The 12,058-nt window shown below is 39.5% G+C and overlaps 1 long non-coding RNA gene across 1 annotated transcript in view; it reads left to right on the top strand.

Moving 5' to 3' along the window:
- The window catches only part of LOC137774221 (uncharacterized), an 86,517-nt gene that overhangs the window by 53,087 nt on the left and 21,372 nt on the right, over positions 1 to 12,058 (top strand). The window contains exon 3 of the long non-coding RNA XR_011075792.1: positions 7,418 to 7,568. This is a non-coding gene — a long non-coding RNA (uncharacterized lncRNA). The remainder of the gene's footprint in view (positions 1 to 7,417; positions 7,569 to 12,058) is intronic.

Genomic DNA, 12,058 nt, shown 5'->3' with positions numbered 1-12,058 from the left:
TATTGACCATCTGGCCAACCGGTGCTATCAGCTCAAAATCTAAGAGCTCATCTTCTAAATTAGAGCAGGTACAGAGGAGGCTCCTTAAATGTAGTTATTTTCTATCTGAAGACCCGTGGACACCCAGTAGACAATGGTGGCTCAGAGCCAGGGTCACCTCAATAGACACTCCCATTCAAAAAGGAACAGGAGGCATGTAGCTGTCATTAGTCCATTGCAATTCTAAAATCGGGCAACCACATGTTGCCAGTTTGATTATGGCACAGGCCTGCTCCCTGGGAAGTCTTTTCCATGGCTCTTGGTTTTACTCTTTGGGCTTTTGGTTCTGCCAACATTATCCTTCCTTTTCTATATAACCCATGTTGGAAGCTGAGTGGTTTTCTCAAACTACTTCTTGTCCATAGTAGGTTGGGATCATAAGATATCTTTTCATTTTGAACTGTCTCTGTCCTTTTTAGTCCAAGCTGGTAAAATTCTTTTATAAAGTTTTTGGCTTTCTTAGGTATCAATTTATAATAAACTTCTTTCGACAAATGCCACACCAATATTTCCTTTCTTGGGCCCTTCTCTATCTCTGGCTTCCTGTGAGGCCACTAGGGGATAGGCCCATAAGATTCTAAAAAGCCCTGTTGCTTTTTAGACTGAGAAGGTCTATGCAGCAAACCCTTAAGATTCTTAGAAGTTCTCCTAGGTACACTCTTAAATATTTATGAGGTCTTAACAAGAGGTCACGCAGCCATACCTTGAAATCTTTACCCTGAAGTCATGCTTTACTGATGACACCCTGGGTTTGATCTTTGCCTTGAATCTATTTTCTTGAGAATATTTTGCTGGGAGAGACTGCGGATATGAAACAATTTTTATTTTCAAACCAAGCAAGTCCTGGATTCCTCATATTTTCTCTAAATTTTGCTTGAAAACTTAATAATTCTTTTAAAAGTTCATCTATCTTCTCTAGTATGTTGACAAAGGAATCTGGAAGCAAGTTGGCAGCTTCCACATTCTGCCTAGCAATCCTCCCAGCAGATCTCTGATTTCTTTAGGTGTCCTTTCTATTTTCCATATAACCACAGGGGTCAGCCTTGCCAGACTTTCCACCACTACGTAATAGTACCTTCCTCACCTCCTTCAAATCCCCACCAAGTGTCTCCCCAGGCCCTTTGAGCTTCTGCCTCTTGTCCAGTCCCAAAGCTAATGCATATATTTTACATTTTTGTTAGGGCAGCATCCCATTTCCAGGTACTAAATTCTCACATATCTTCTATATTTAATGCATAATCACAGACATGATTCCTTTTACCTTTCTCCTTCCACAACTTGATATACTCTACTGCACAAACACAAAATTTAAAAATTACCCTTTCTTATTCTTTCTCTGGGTCTTCTGCTTTAAATGACCGCATTTTCTGAATATTCTGACTGAGTTAAGATTTATGTTAAATAATTCTTAAGTCAAATAAAATTGTTTACACTGAAATTATTTCCTAGAATTGCTTTCTTCAATCTTTTTTAATGCTGCAACTTGACAGGAAAAATTGAAAGAAAAAAAAAAAGGAAATTAAATATAAAGATGAGAAAGGTCACAGGTGGCTACCTCTTTATCTTTGATTTAGTTTATGTAATACTTTTAAGAAGTGCTTCGTTGTCACATAGATCAATGGAAGAGGGTAGAGAGTGCAGAAATAAACCCATGCACATATGGTCAATTAATCTATGACAAAGGAATATACAGTGGGGGTAAAATAGTCTCTTTAATAAGTGGTGCTGGGAAAACTGGACAGCTGCATGTAAAAGAATGAAATTAGAACATTTTCTCATATCATATACAAAATTAAACTAAAAATGGACTAAAGACTGGAAACCATAAAACTCCTAGAAAAAAACATAAGCAGTACACTCTTTGACATAAGTCTTAGCAATATTTTTTGGATCTGTCTCCTCAAGCAAGAGAAATAAAAGCAACAATAAACAAATAGGACCTAATTAAACTTAAAAGCTTTTGCACAGTGAAGGAAACAATCGACAAAACAAAACAAAACAAAAACACAACCTACTGAATGGGAGAAAAATATTTGCAAATGATACGTCTGATAAGGGGTTAATATCTAAAACGTATAACAACTCATACAACTCTATATCAAAAAAATGAAACAACCCAATTAAAAAATGGGCAGAAGACCTGAATAGACATTTTTCTAAATAAGACATACAAATGAACAACAGACACATGAAAAGATGCTCAACATCACTAATCATCAGGGAAATGCAAATCCAAATATTGGGGAGGATGTGGAGAAAATCGAACCTTCCTACACTGTTGATGGGAATGTAAACTGGCTCAGCTACTATGGAAAACAGTATGGAGGTTTCCAAAAAAAGTGAAAAATAGGACTACTCTATGATCCAGCAATACTACTCCTGGGTATCTATTCAAAGAAAATGAAAACACTGATTCCAAAAAATATGTGTACCTCAGTGTTCATTGCAGCGTTATTCACAGTAGCCAAGATATGGAAGCAATCTAAGTGTCCATCCACAGATAAATGGATAAAGAAGATATATATATATATATATATATGTATATATATAGATAGATAGATAGATAGATAGATAGATAGATAGATAGATAGAAGATTAGCACCCCCAAAATGAAATTTTGTCATTTGCAAAATCATGTATGGACCTGAAGAATATCATGCTTAGTGAAATGAGTCAGACAGAGAAAGACAAATACTGATACTGTATGTTTTCACTTGTATATAATATCTACAAAATACAACAAATGAATGAATATAAGACAATAGAAACAGATTCACAGATACAGAGAAGAAACTAGTGGTACCACTGGGGAGAGGGTTGGGTGGAGGTGCAGGATAGGGACAGGGGATTAAGGGGTACAAGCTACTAAGTATAAAATAAATATGACGGAAGACTGTAATGTAGAGCACAAGGAATATAGCCAACATTTTGTAATAACTTTGAATGGAGTATAATCTATAAAAATATTGAATCACTATGTTGTACACTTGAAACTAATATAGCATTGTAAATCAACTATATTTCAATAAGAAAGTTCAGGGACTTCCCTGGTGGCGCAGTGGTTAAGAATCCTCCTGCCAATGCAGGTGACATGGGTTCAAGCCCTGGTCTGGGAAGATCCCACATGTTGTGGAGTAACTAAGCCCATGTGCCACAACTACTGAACCTGCACTCTAGAGCCCATGAGCCACAGCTACGGAGCCCGTGTGCCACAACTACTGAAGCCCGCTTGCCTAGAGCCCGTGCTCCGCAACAAGAGAAGCCACCGCAGTGAGAAGCCCACACACCACAACGAAGAGTAGCCCCTGCTCGCTGCAACTATAGAAAGCCCGGGCGCAGCAACGAAGAACCAATGCAGCCAAAAATAAATAAATTTATTAAAAAAAAAAAAGGTTCAAAAAAAATGCTTAGTAGTTAAGTATATCGTGATAAATAGCCATAGCATGGACTCTGACCTTTTTTTTTGTTCTCCATTCTCTAGACATCTTCCACCCTAATCAATGGGCAAGGCTGAGAGATTAGCAGGTGACTGTGGGCTGTGTCCAAAGAAGTAGTTGTTTCTGAGTTGCAAACACTGTTTTATCTCAACGAGTGTTTTGTTAACTGTCTTAATTCACTGGCATCATTTTTCTCAGACTTACTAGGGTGGTGTTTCTTGGGAAGGCTGTGGGGAAGGGAAGGAAGAGAGGATAGAAGTTAGAGGGAAGTAGGAGAAGGGGTATACATCAGAAACAGTATCACCCGGAAAGCTTTTTCCAAAATACACATACCTAAACATCCCAATAGGACTCAGTAGATCAGGGAGGTGGTTGTTTTCTCAGCGACCCTCCATAGTTTGGGAGGTAGGGTGGCAGTGTCTTCTTCAATAACTGGGCTTTGAATTCCATTTGACCAGGCAATTCTGCTTCAGAATTTTCTCAGCTGATGGTTGGGCGCTGGATTTGTGTCAGAAGAACTTTCTAGAACTTTGAACAAGTTACTTCTTTGGGAGCCTCATCTAGTACCCATCCTTCCTAGAGGAATTTAAAATATCATAAGGGATGCAAAGTACCTGAAAACTCAAAAGAGCCTTGAGGGTCCTTTCAAAGGCCCATTTCCCATGGAAGAGAGATGATACATGTTGTCTGTGTTCCTGCAGGCAATACAGTTTGAAATGAAATCATCTCAATTTAACTTTCAGCTGCAGCCTCAAGCATTCCCCCTTCTGAGAGTGAGATATTCAACCACTGTGACAGACTTCCGAGGAGGTCTTCAAAATCCTGTCAGGCAGCTGTTGGCTCCTCTCCCTCACCCAGGGTGTGGAAAGGTTGAGCTGGAGTCTTGAGGATGATTTTTTGGGGAGGACTCTCGTGTGTTCGGTCTCCTTTCCCTGGCGAAGTGGGGCAGGAGGCAGTCATCGAGAATGATCTCTGTTCAGTGGGACCCGAGGAGGGCTGGGCATGCTTCCCTTACAGCTGATGTCTGCTTGGTCCTGACAAGTGTCTTCTGGGCCATCTGGCTGTGACTGTGGAGAGGAGAGGGGGAATGAAGTGGCAGGACACTTCTCAGAAATTGGGAGTGTAACTGACCAGCCCACTGCACTCGCTCTTCCAGAGTCCATCTGGCTAAGGATGCAGGAGTGATTCCTGTGGGCTGGATGCAGTCAGCATGGAGGAGACGTAAGAGGGGTGTCTTGGATATTACCCAAGATAGTCACGAGTGCAGAATGCTGAGGTGTCCCCTTGATTACATAGAGGCTGAGGGGAAAGTGGGGAGTGGTCAGCTTCAACCGTGCCGAGGGAATTTCAAGAGAGAGCTCCAGGGATGGTGGGGTGCAAAGGGCTTCAGAGAATCTACAAAGTGTGCTATGAGAGAAAAGCCCGGCCCTCAACATATGCCCAGCCCAGACAGCACCAAACTTACAGTACCACGAACTGGAGGAGGTGGAGGGGGTAGCTGGGAGGAGAAGTGACAGGTGGAGCAAGAGAAGATGGTGACACAACTTCCCACCGCAGCTGCCAGCCCGAAGCAGGACAAACTGCCGACAAGCGTCGGAGGCAGAGGAGGAGAAAAGCTTTAACTCTAAATGAAGTTGTAAGTTTGTTCTTATTAGGGTATATACACATATATTATATTATACTGTATTATATTCTATCACATTATATTATATTATTCATATGTATGAATTTATAAACTAGTAAAGAGAAAAGTCCTTGGAATTTCTCAAGTGTTTATGTGTTTATAGGGGCAGGAAAAGAAAATAATCAGCCCCTTAGAGCAGGCTTAAATGGGCAGTGGGGGAAAAGAATAAAGTTGCTTTCTGTTGCACCTGAGGCATCTTACTTGTTTAATATAATGATAGTGCAGAGGACTGAGGCTAACGTAAAGTGCCATGTTATTCCACACAATTTTCTGGTCCCACCTCCACAGAGGACATATCGGTTTAGCTACTAAAGTGTTTCCCCAGCTTTCACAAATGTAGGCAAAAGTTGGTAGTTGTATCTCATTTCAGAAACCCTACCGACCCTTTGAGGGAGTGAAATCACCTGTGGATACTGAGGGCGGAGTCTTCCCCCATGCTATGGACCATATTTCAATTCCCAGCCATCATCTGATTAGCCTCAGCTAACACCTGTGGACAGGGGACCCGATGGTCTTCCCATTTGGCACAACATCCCAGAGTCAGTGTCAAGGTAACAGTCTAACATACTAATCAGACACTGATAAATTCTGTAGGAAATACCTTTCAGAGCCTGAGACATCTCTTGTTTTGGAAAGCTCCTCTCTATTGTTATTTCTAGACACAATACTGCAAAATATTTGTTAGCTGAACTCAGCTGATTACTAGTTAAAAAAAGAAGTCAAAGAGTAGAAAAAGAGATGCAGAATTATTTTTCCTTTTTTGATTTATCCTGAGCTTTCTGGAAATGGTCTTGGGGATTTTCCTTTAATTACATGCCAGCTTTCCTTAAATGAAGGAGAAATTGTGTGGATGTTAAAAATCAATATGGACCCTACACTTTAAAAAATTTTAAATAAATAAATAAATAAGATTTTTTTCACTTGTGGGAAAAAAAATCAATATGGACCCCACACTTTCCTCTATAGACTTCTTAGCTCTGGGGTTGCAGATTATAATGTGGCTTTTTTTTTTTTTTAATAAGTGTATTTATTTATTTATTTATTTATTTTTGGCTGCGATGGGCCTTCGTTGCTGGGCGCGGGCTTTCTCTAGTTGTGGCGAGCGGGGGCTACCCTTCGTTGTGGTGCTCGGGCTTCTCATTACAGTGCCTTCTCTTTGTTATGGAGCACGGGCTCTAGGTGCACGGGCTTCAGCAGTTGTGGCTCGCGGGCTCTAGAGCGCAGGCTCAGTAGTTGCGGCGCACGGGCTTAGTTGCTCCGCAGCATGTGGGATCTTCCTGCACCAGGGCTCTAACTTGTGTCCCCTGCACTGGTAGGTAGATTCTTAACCACTGCGTAATGTGACCTTTTTTTTTTAAAGAAAAGGGAACTGAGGGCAAGTTATAATTCCTGAGTTTTGAAAAAAATTCTGTTTCATTAATTTCTTCATTAAAATGAACATAAGCTTGACTTATTCTCTGACCTTATAGTCTTTAAATACAAACTCCACCCTAAGAGAGGCATTTTAGGGCATCTGCCCAGTTCACTGCCTTCTCCCCCGAGAGCTTCACTGTGGCCGCCCCCCCACAGTGTTTGCACACAACTCTTCCCCTTTGGCCACAGCAGACTGGACTAGGGGTAAACCTCCAACTGAGCCGGGTCAGTTTTGTCTTTCTTTGGGAATTTGGAATCAGGCTCCAGAAATGAGGCTCCAAAATTGAAGACAATTCTTCAATTGTCTTGCTTGAGGTGACACGGATTCCTTAACAGAAGCTGCCATTGTGGGGTGGCCATTCTGAGTCATACTGATTTTCAGAGAAAGAGAAAAGTTAAGCCAACAAGCTGAGAGGTAAAGAGCTGAGACCACATGGATGGGGAGTGTGAAAGTGAGGCCAGGAGAGCACTTGTCTTGGTCTCTGATGGTTTCCTCCTCCTGGTCTCAGTCCTTTGTGAGGCCAACAGCAGACCTTTGATCCATGACACTCCTCAAGGTCCTCATAACACTTTGCCTTTTTCGTTCACTGGATTAAGTGGGTTTCTATTATTGGCAACCAAAAAATAAAATTTACCGAGATATTCATCCAATTACAAAAAAAATTTCGGTGGTTCAACAAATTCTTTGGCTTCCATTGCCAGCAGCCCATCACTTAGAAATTTGCTTCTGTGGCCAACTTGATAATCTCAAAGGACATGCTACTTACACTCTCCAAATTTCCATTGTTTTCTGTAACTTTGTCTTGAAACCCTTGTAGAGAACATTCACTTATTATAATTGTAGGAGAACTGACCTTCTGAAGACTACACCATCAGCCTCTGTTGATGCCTGGCAGGGCACCAGGGCTCCTCTGCCACGTCTTCTCCCATCATCTCCACAGGGGTCGGGAAGATGAAAATTCAAATGTTCCTACTTACTGGCTGTGTGCTGAGTGGTAAGTTACTTAATATTTCTAAGAGTCAATTCCTGTATATGCAAAATGGGAAGGAGATATTAACATCAATTCTAGATTAACCAAATTTGAAAAGAAAATCCCTAATCACAGCAAAAGCATCATGGGTTATCTGGCATCGTGTTACCTGGTTTGTAGATTGAGGCCGAGCCTGCTGCCGGGGCATCACTGTGCAGCCTCCCCACCAAGGTCAGCCAGCTGAAGACCACTTTTCCCAACCTCCCTTCTAATAACCACATTACTTATATGTATATAATTTACTTATGTATATAATAAAAAAAATATATAATGTTTCTAACTGGGATACAAAAGAGAAACAAAAGGAAATACATATATATTGTAAGTTAATAAGAATTTTAAGGTGTGAACTTAAAAGTGTCCTAGAAGGTAAAATAAAGTGGTCAGATGTTTGTACCCAAACATCCAACCTCCATGAATGTGCCAGTTACACATGCAGACTGATTCAGCTACATTCTGGTAGCTGAGCTGCCACTGACAGCATGATACTCCCACACGGTAAACAACTTTTGGTAAAATTCTGAACAAAACAAAATACGACTTCCTTCGATTGACAGAGGTTGTTTATATGAAAATCCTTCAAAAATAATTTGTTTTCATAGATAAAATATAATTAGGCTTGGATAATAATAAATTTGAAAAAGATGGATTTACTTACGTGATGCCTGGTGGAATATTCTGAAGTCGTGTGGAATGCAGGAAGTTTGTTTACTGTGTTAGCTCCACTCACCGGATGTCAATGGTAGCCCCCCATCACTGTGACAAACAAAGGTCCACTTCCAAGGGAAGGTGCCCCACCCCTGAGAGGTGCTGAGTAGATCATTGTGACTGAGGGAGATGCCCAGGGAGATGCCAGGTCTGGGGTGTCCAGGGAGCCCACCGCCCAGTGGGATGAAGGGCTGAAGCTTCCTCCCTCAGGATCTGGTAGGTCTTTTCATTAACTTTTTAACCTTTAGCTTTTTAAGTCTTTTGTTTTATGACTACTTCTTAAAAATAGCATATTTTTTCTAAATCATTTTTAGACCCAATTTGAGAGACATTACCTACTCCTTGTTCTCTTGATTGCAAAGTCCTACTGTAAACCCACAAACCAGAGCAGTGTCAGCAAAGAGTGGATGCTCAAAAGATATCTGATAAGTGAATAAATAAACTATTTCTTTACTTTAATCTTTTTCAATGTTTTGGAAGTTATATATCTTGCTTTTCATCTTATATGTGATTATTTTAAGTTTTTTCTAAAGTATCATAACATGTTCTATAATTGTCAAAATGATTTAATGGTAAAAACTTTTAAAAGGATTTCCATTTTTCCCTCATTACCTCTCAGCTTTTGTTAATAAAATCTTGGAGTTTAGGTCTATATTATTATTAAGACTTCTTTCACTAAGAAACCTTCTCATTTTGACATTTGCCTCTAGTTTTATAACGAGATTTACAATTATTTAGATACCATATTTTAATTGGTCTCCATGTTCACTGCCTATTCTTTTATGCTGGCTTTCCTCTTCTTGAGCTGTTAATTATACTTCTTCTCTCTGTTTGTCTTCAAATAATTTTTTTCAAGAAGGATAGAAGGGTGGCATCTTCCTGGGGACCTTGTATTTGATCACCTTCAGTGAAAGACCACTTGGATAAACATTGAAGTCTTGGGTTAAAACCCTTGACTAATGAGTTTCTGAATAACTGAGAGTTGATTTGAGTGATGCAGTATTTTTAAGAATACCATTTCCAAGAACACTGTTATTTACATTGTTCTAAAATATAAAATTAGGAAAAGAACAGATGAATTTTTCAGCTTTTTAATGTGGAGCAACTTCTTTATTGCTAGTCATGAGATGCCCTCCCCACTTCCTTTTAGAAGACCAGGTGCAATAGGTACGTCAGAGGGCTTGGCAGTCATTTTTTCTTTCATTTATTCAAGCAAGAATACAAAGGTGTATGACTCATCAGCTTTTCTTGAGCAGTTACAGTTTTAGCTCATAAACATGATTCAAAAGAAGAGAAGATCCTTGACATTTGCAGAACTTACTAACTTGTGCGAGAGACACAAAATCCTTAAAAATGATTGGGAAGTCAATTACAAGGCAGTGTATAATCTAAAACTACATATAAGGCATGTTTGTAAAGCCTAAGACAAATGTTACATGTCACAGGTAAAAACTATTTTAATTATATAGATGTATATATGTGTGTATATTTATACACATACATACTTTATATACATAAGAGTTGTGAAACTATTTAATTTTCCATTTAGTGTATGCCAATCTCTGTTTAGGATACTGGAAATTTAAAGGTGATTAAAATTGAGTAAGGTATTCAAGGAGCCTCTACAAGGGTGAAGAAGAGAATCAGCTGCCAGAGAAAGCAAAGTAAAGAAAAGACCTCTTTGCAGTAAAACTGGACGACACAATCTCCCTGGGAGAGGCGCATCCTGATGCTATTTCAGAGTGTTATTTGACTAGATATTTAGTTGAACAGAGATGGTATAAAACTTCAGGTTAAAGGGAAAATGCCACTGTATTTATTACTGTTATATAATTTTATCAGCACAGAGGCAGTGTTGGCTTCTGACACTGCATATTGCATATTTGGCATTTAGAATTATTGCTTGACCTGATTTTAATTCAACCTAAAACTTTTTTTTTGTAATATTAACATTTAGGGACTTTCTGCTGTGCTCATCTTCAGAGAATAAAACACAGAGATGACAGAATTGGTAAACTCTAAGCTAACTTGGATTAACCTAGAAGTTTTGTGATAGTTAATTTTATGTGTCAACAAGGCCCGGTACCCAGATACCTGGTTAAACATTATCTTGAGTGTGTTTGTAAGAGTGTTTCTGGATAAGATTAACATTTGTGTTGGTAGACTTAGTAATGTAATAGATGACTTTCCCCAATGTGGGTGAGCCTCATCCAATCCCTTGAAGGCTTAAATAGAACAAAGGTGGAGTAAGAGAGAATTTGTTCACTATGGCTGACTGTCTTGGAGCTGAGACACTGGTCCTCTCCTGCCTTCAGACTCAGACTTGGACTGGAACCATTGTGTTCCCTGGATCTGAGGGCTTTGGACTTGGACTGGAATTAAACTATTGGCTTTCCCAGGGCTCCAGCTCCCTGACTGCAGTTCTTGGGACTTGTCAGTTTCCATAATCACATGATCCAATTTCTTATTATCTATCTGCCTATCTATATATCTGTATCTATCTATCTATCCATCCAACCATGTATTATCTCCTATTGTTTCTGTTTCTCTGGAGAATCTTGACTAATACAAATTTTGGTACTCAGAGTGCTTCTAGAGAAACAGGATTTTAAGGATGAATTTTCTGAATTGGTTCTGAAAATTGTCTCTCTGCTCTGATTAGTTTTAAAGACGCTAATGACTTTCTGGTAGTAAAGAGATCACTGATGATCCGTGCCTTGATCTAGCAGTAGAGATATGAAAACTATCATCATTAGATCCTCCTAACCAACAACTGCTTCTAAGAAGCAAGGCTCTAGGTAACTGTGTATATGACACTTTTCAACGTTTTTGGCAAACTAATGAGTAGAGTGAGATTGGCTGGGTGCTCCTGTTGCTGGACAAAGTGAGGAAAGAAAAAGCTGAGCTCAAGGATTAAAATTTGACAAAGATCAGTGTCCCGGAGGCTGAGGAGTGGATTATAATGATCCCATAACCTGGTACCGGAAGTGGTGTTTGTACCAGGTGTCAACAGGTTCTGTGAGCAATTAGCAGGGTCTTTAAGGTTAGGGACAAGCTTTGTTTACCTTTGAAAATCTTGTAAGGCTCTGGGCGTGGTACCTTTTTACTGGTATGTACTCAATAAAGACTGGTTAAATTGGTCCACATAATGTTAGGGACAAGCTTTGTTTACCTTTGAAAATCCTGTAAGGCTCTGGGCTTGGTACCTTTTTACTGGTATGTACTCAATAAAGACTGGTTAAATTGGTCCACATTCTTGATGATGGGACACTTCTCTTCCTGTTTTGATTTTCAGCAGCAATAGGACAGTCTAACAGTTGATGAATGAGTGCTAAGGTGCAGTGTTCTGTGAACTAATAAGGTAAATTTATCTATATTAATTTGCCTTACCCCAGGACAAACACTTCCTTGGATGGCAGTGTTTTTTAGTTTATAACTGTCTTGACTACTAGTGAGAAAGTCAGTGCATGTAAATTCTAACGATGTTAACTTTAGGGACGTACATGGCATATTTTGCCTCTGTTTTTCCCCCACTTCAATTAAGTAGAATAATCATATTAACCAAATCGTCAGGCTGTTATGAAAAATATTTTAATAAAATATCCCCACACCAGTGTATCCCTTTGGTGATGAATAAAAACATGGCATAATCTCCAGCTCAGTAGGAGGGAGAAAATTGCCACAGGAAGTTCTGAGATTCCTCAACTCACCTGGGAACAATTACAATAATGATCATAATGACAATA

Source organism: Eschrichtius robustus, chromosome 12 (assembly GCF_028021215.1).
Source record: "Eschrichtius robustus isolate mEscRob2 chromosome 12, mEscRob2.pri, whole genome shotgun sequence".
Lineage (NCBI taxonomy): Eukaryota > Metazoa > Chordata > Mammalia > Artiodactyla > Eschrichtiidae > Eschrichtius > Eschrichtius robustus.
The sequence above is the reverse complement of the archived record's forward strand: the minus strand, read 5'-3'. Positions and strand labels throughout refer to the sequence as shown.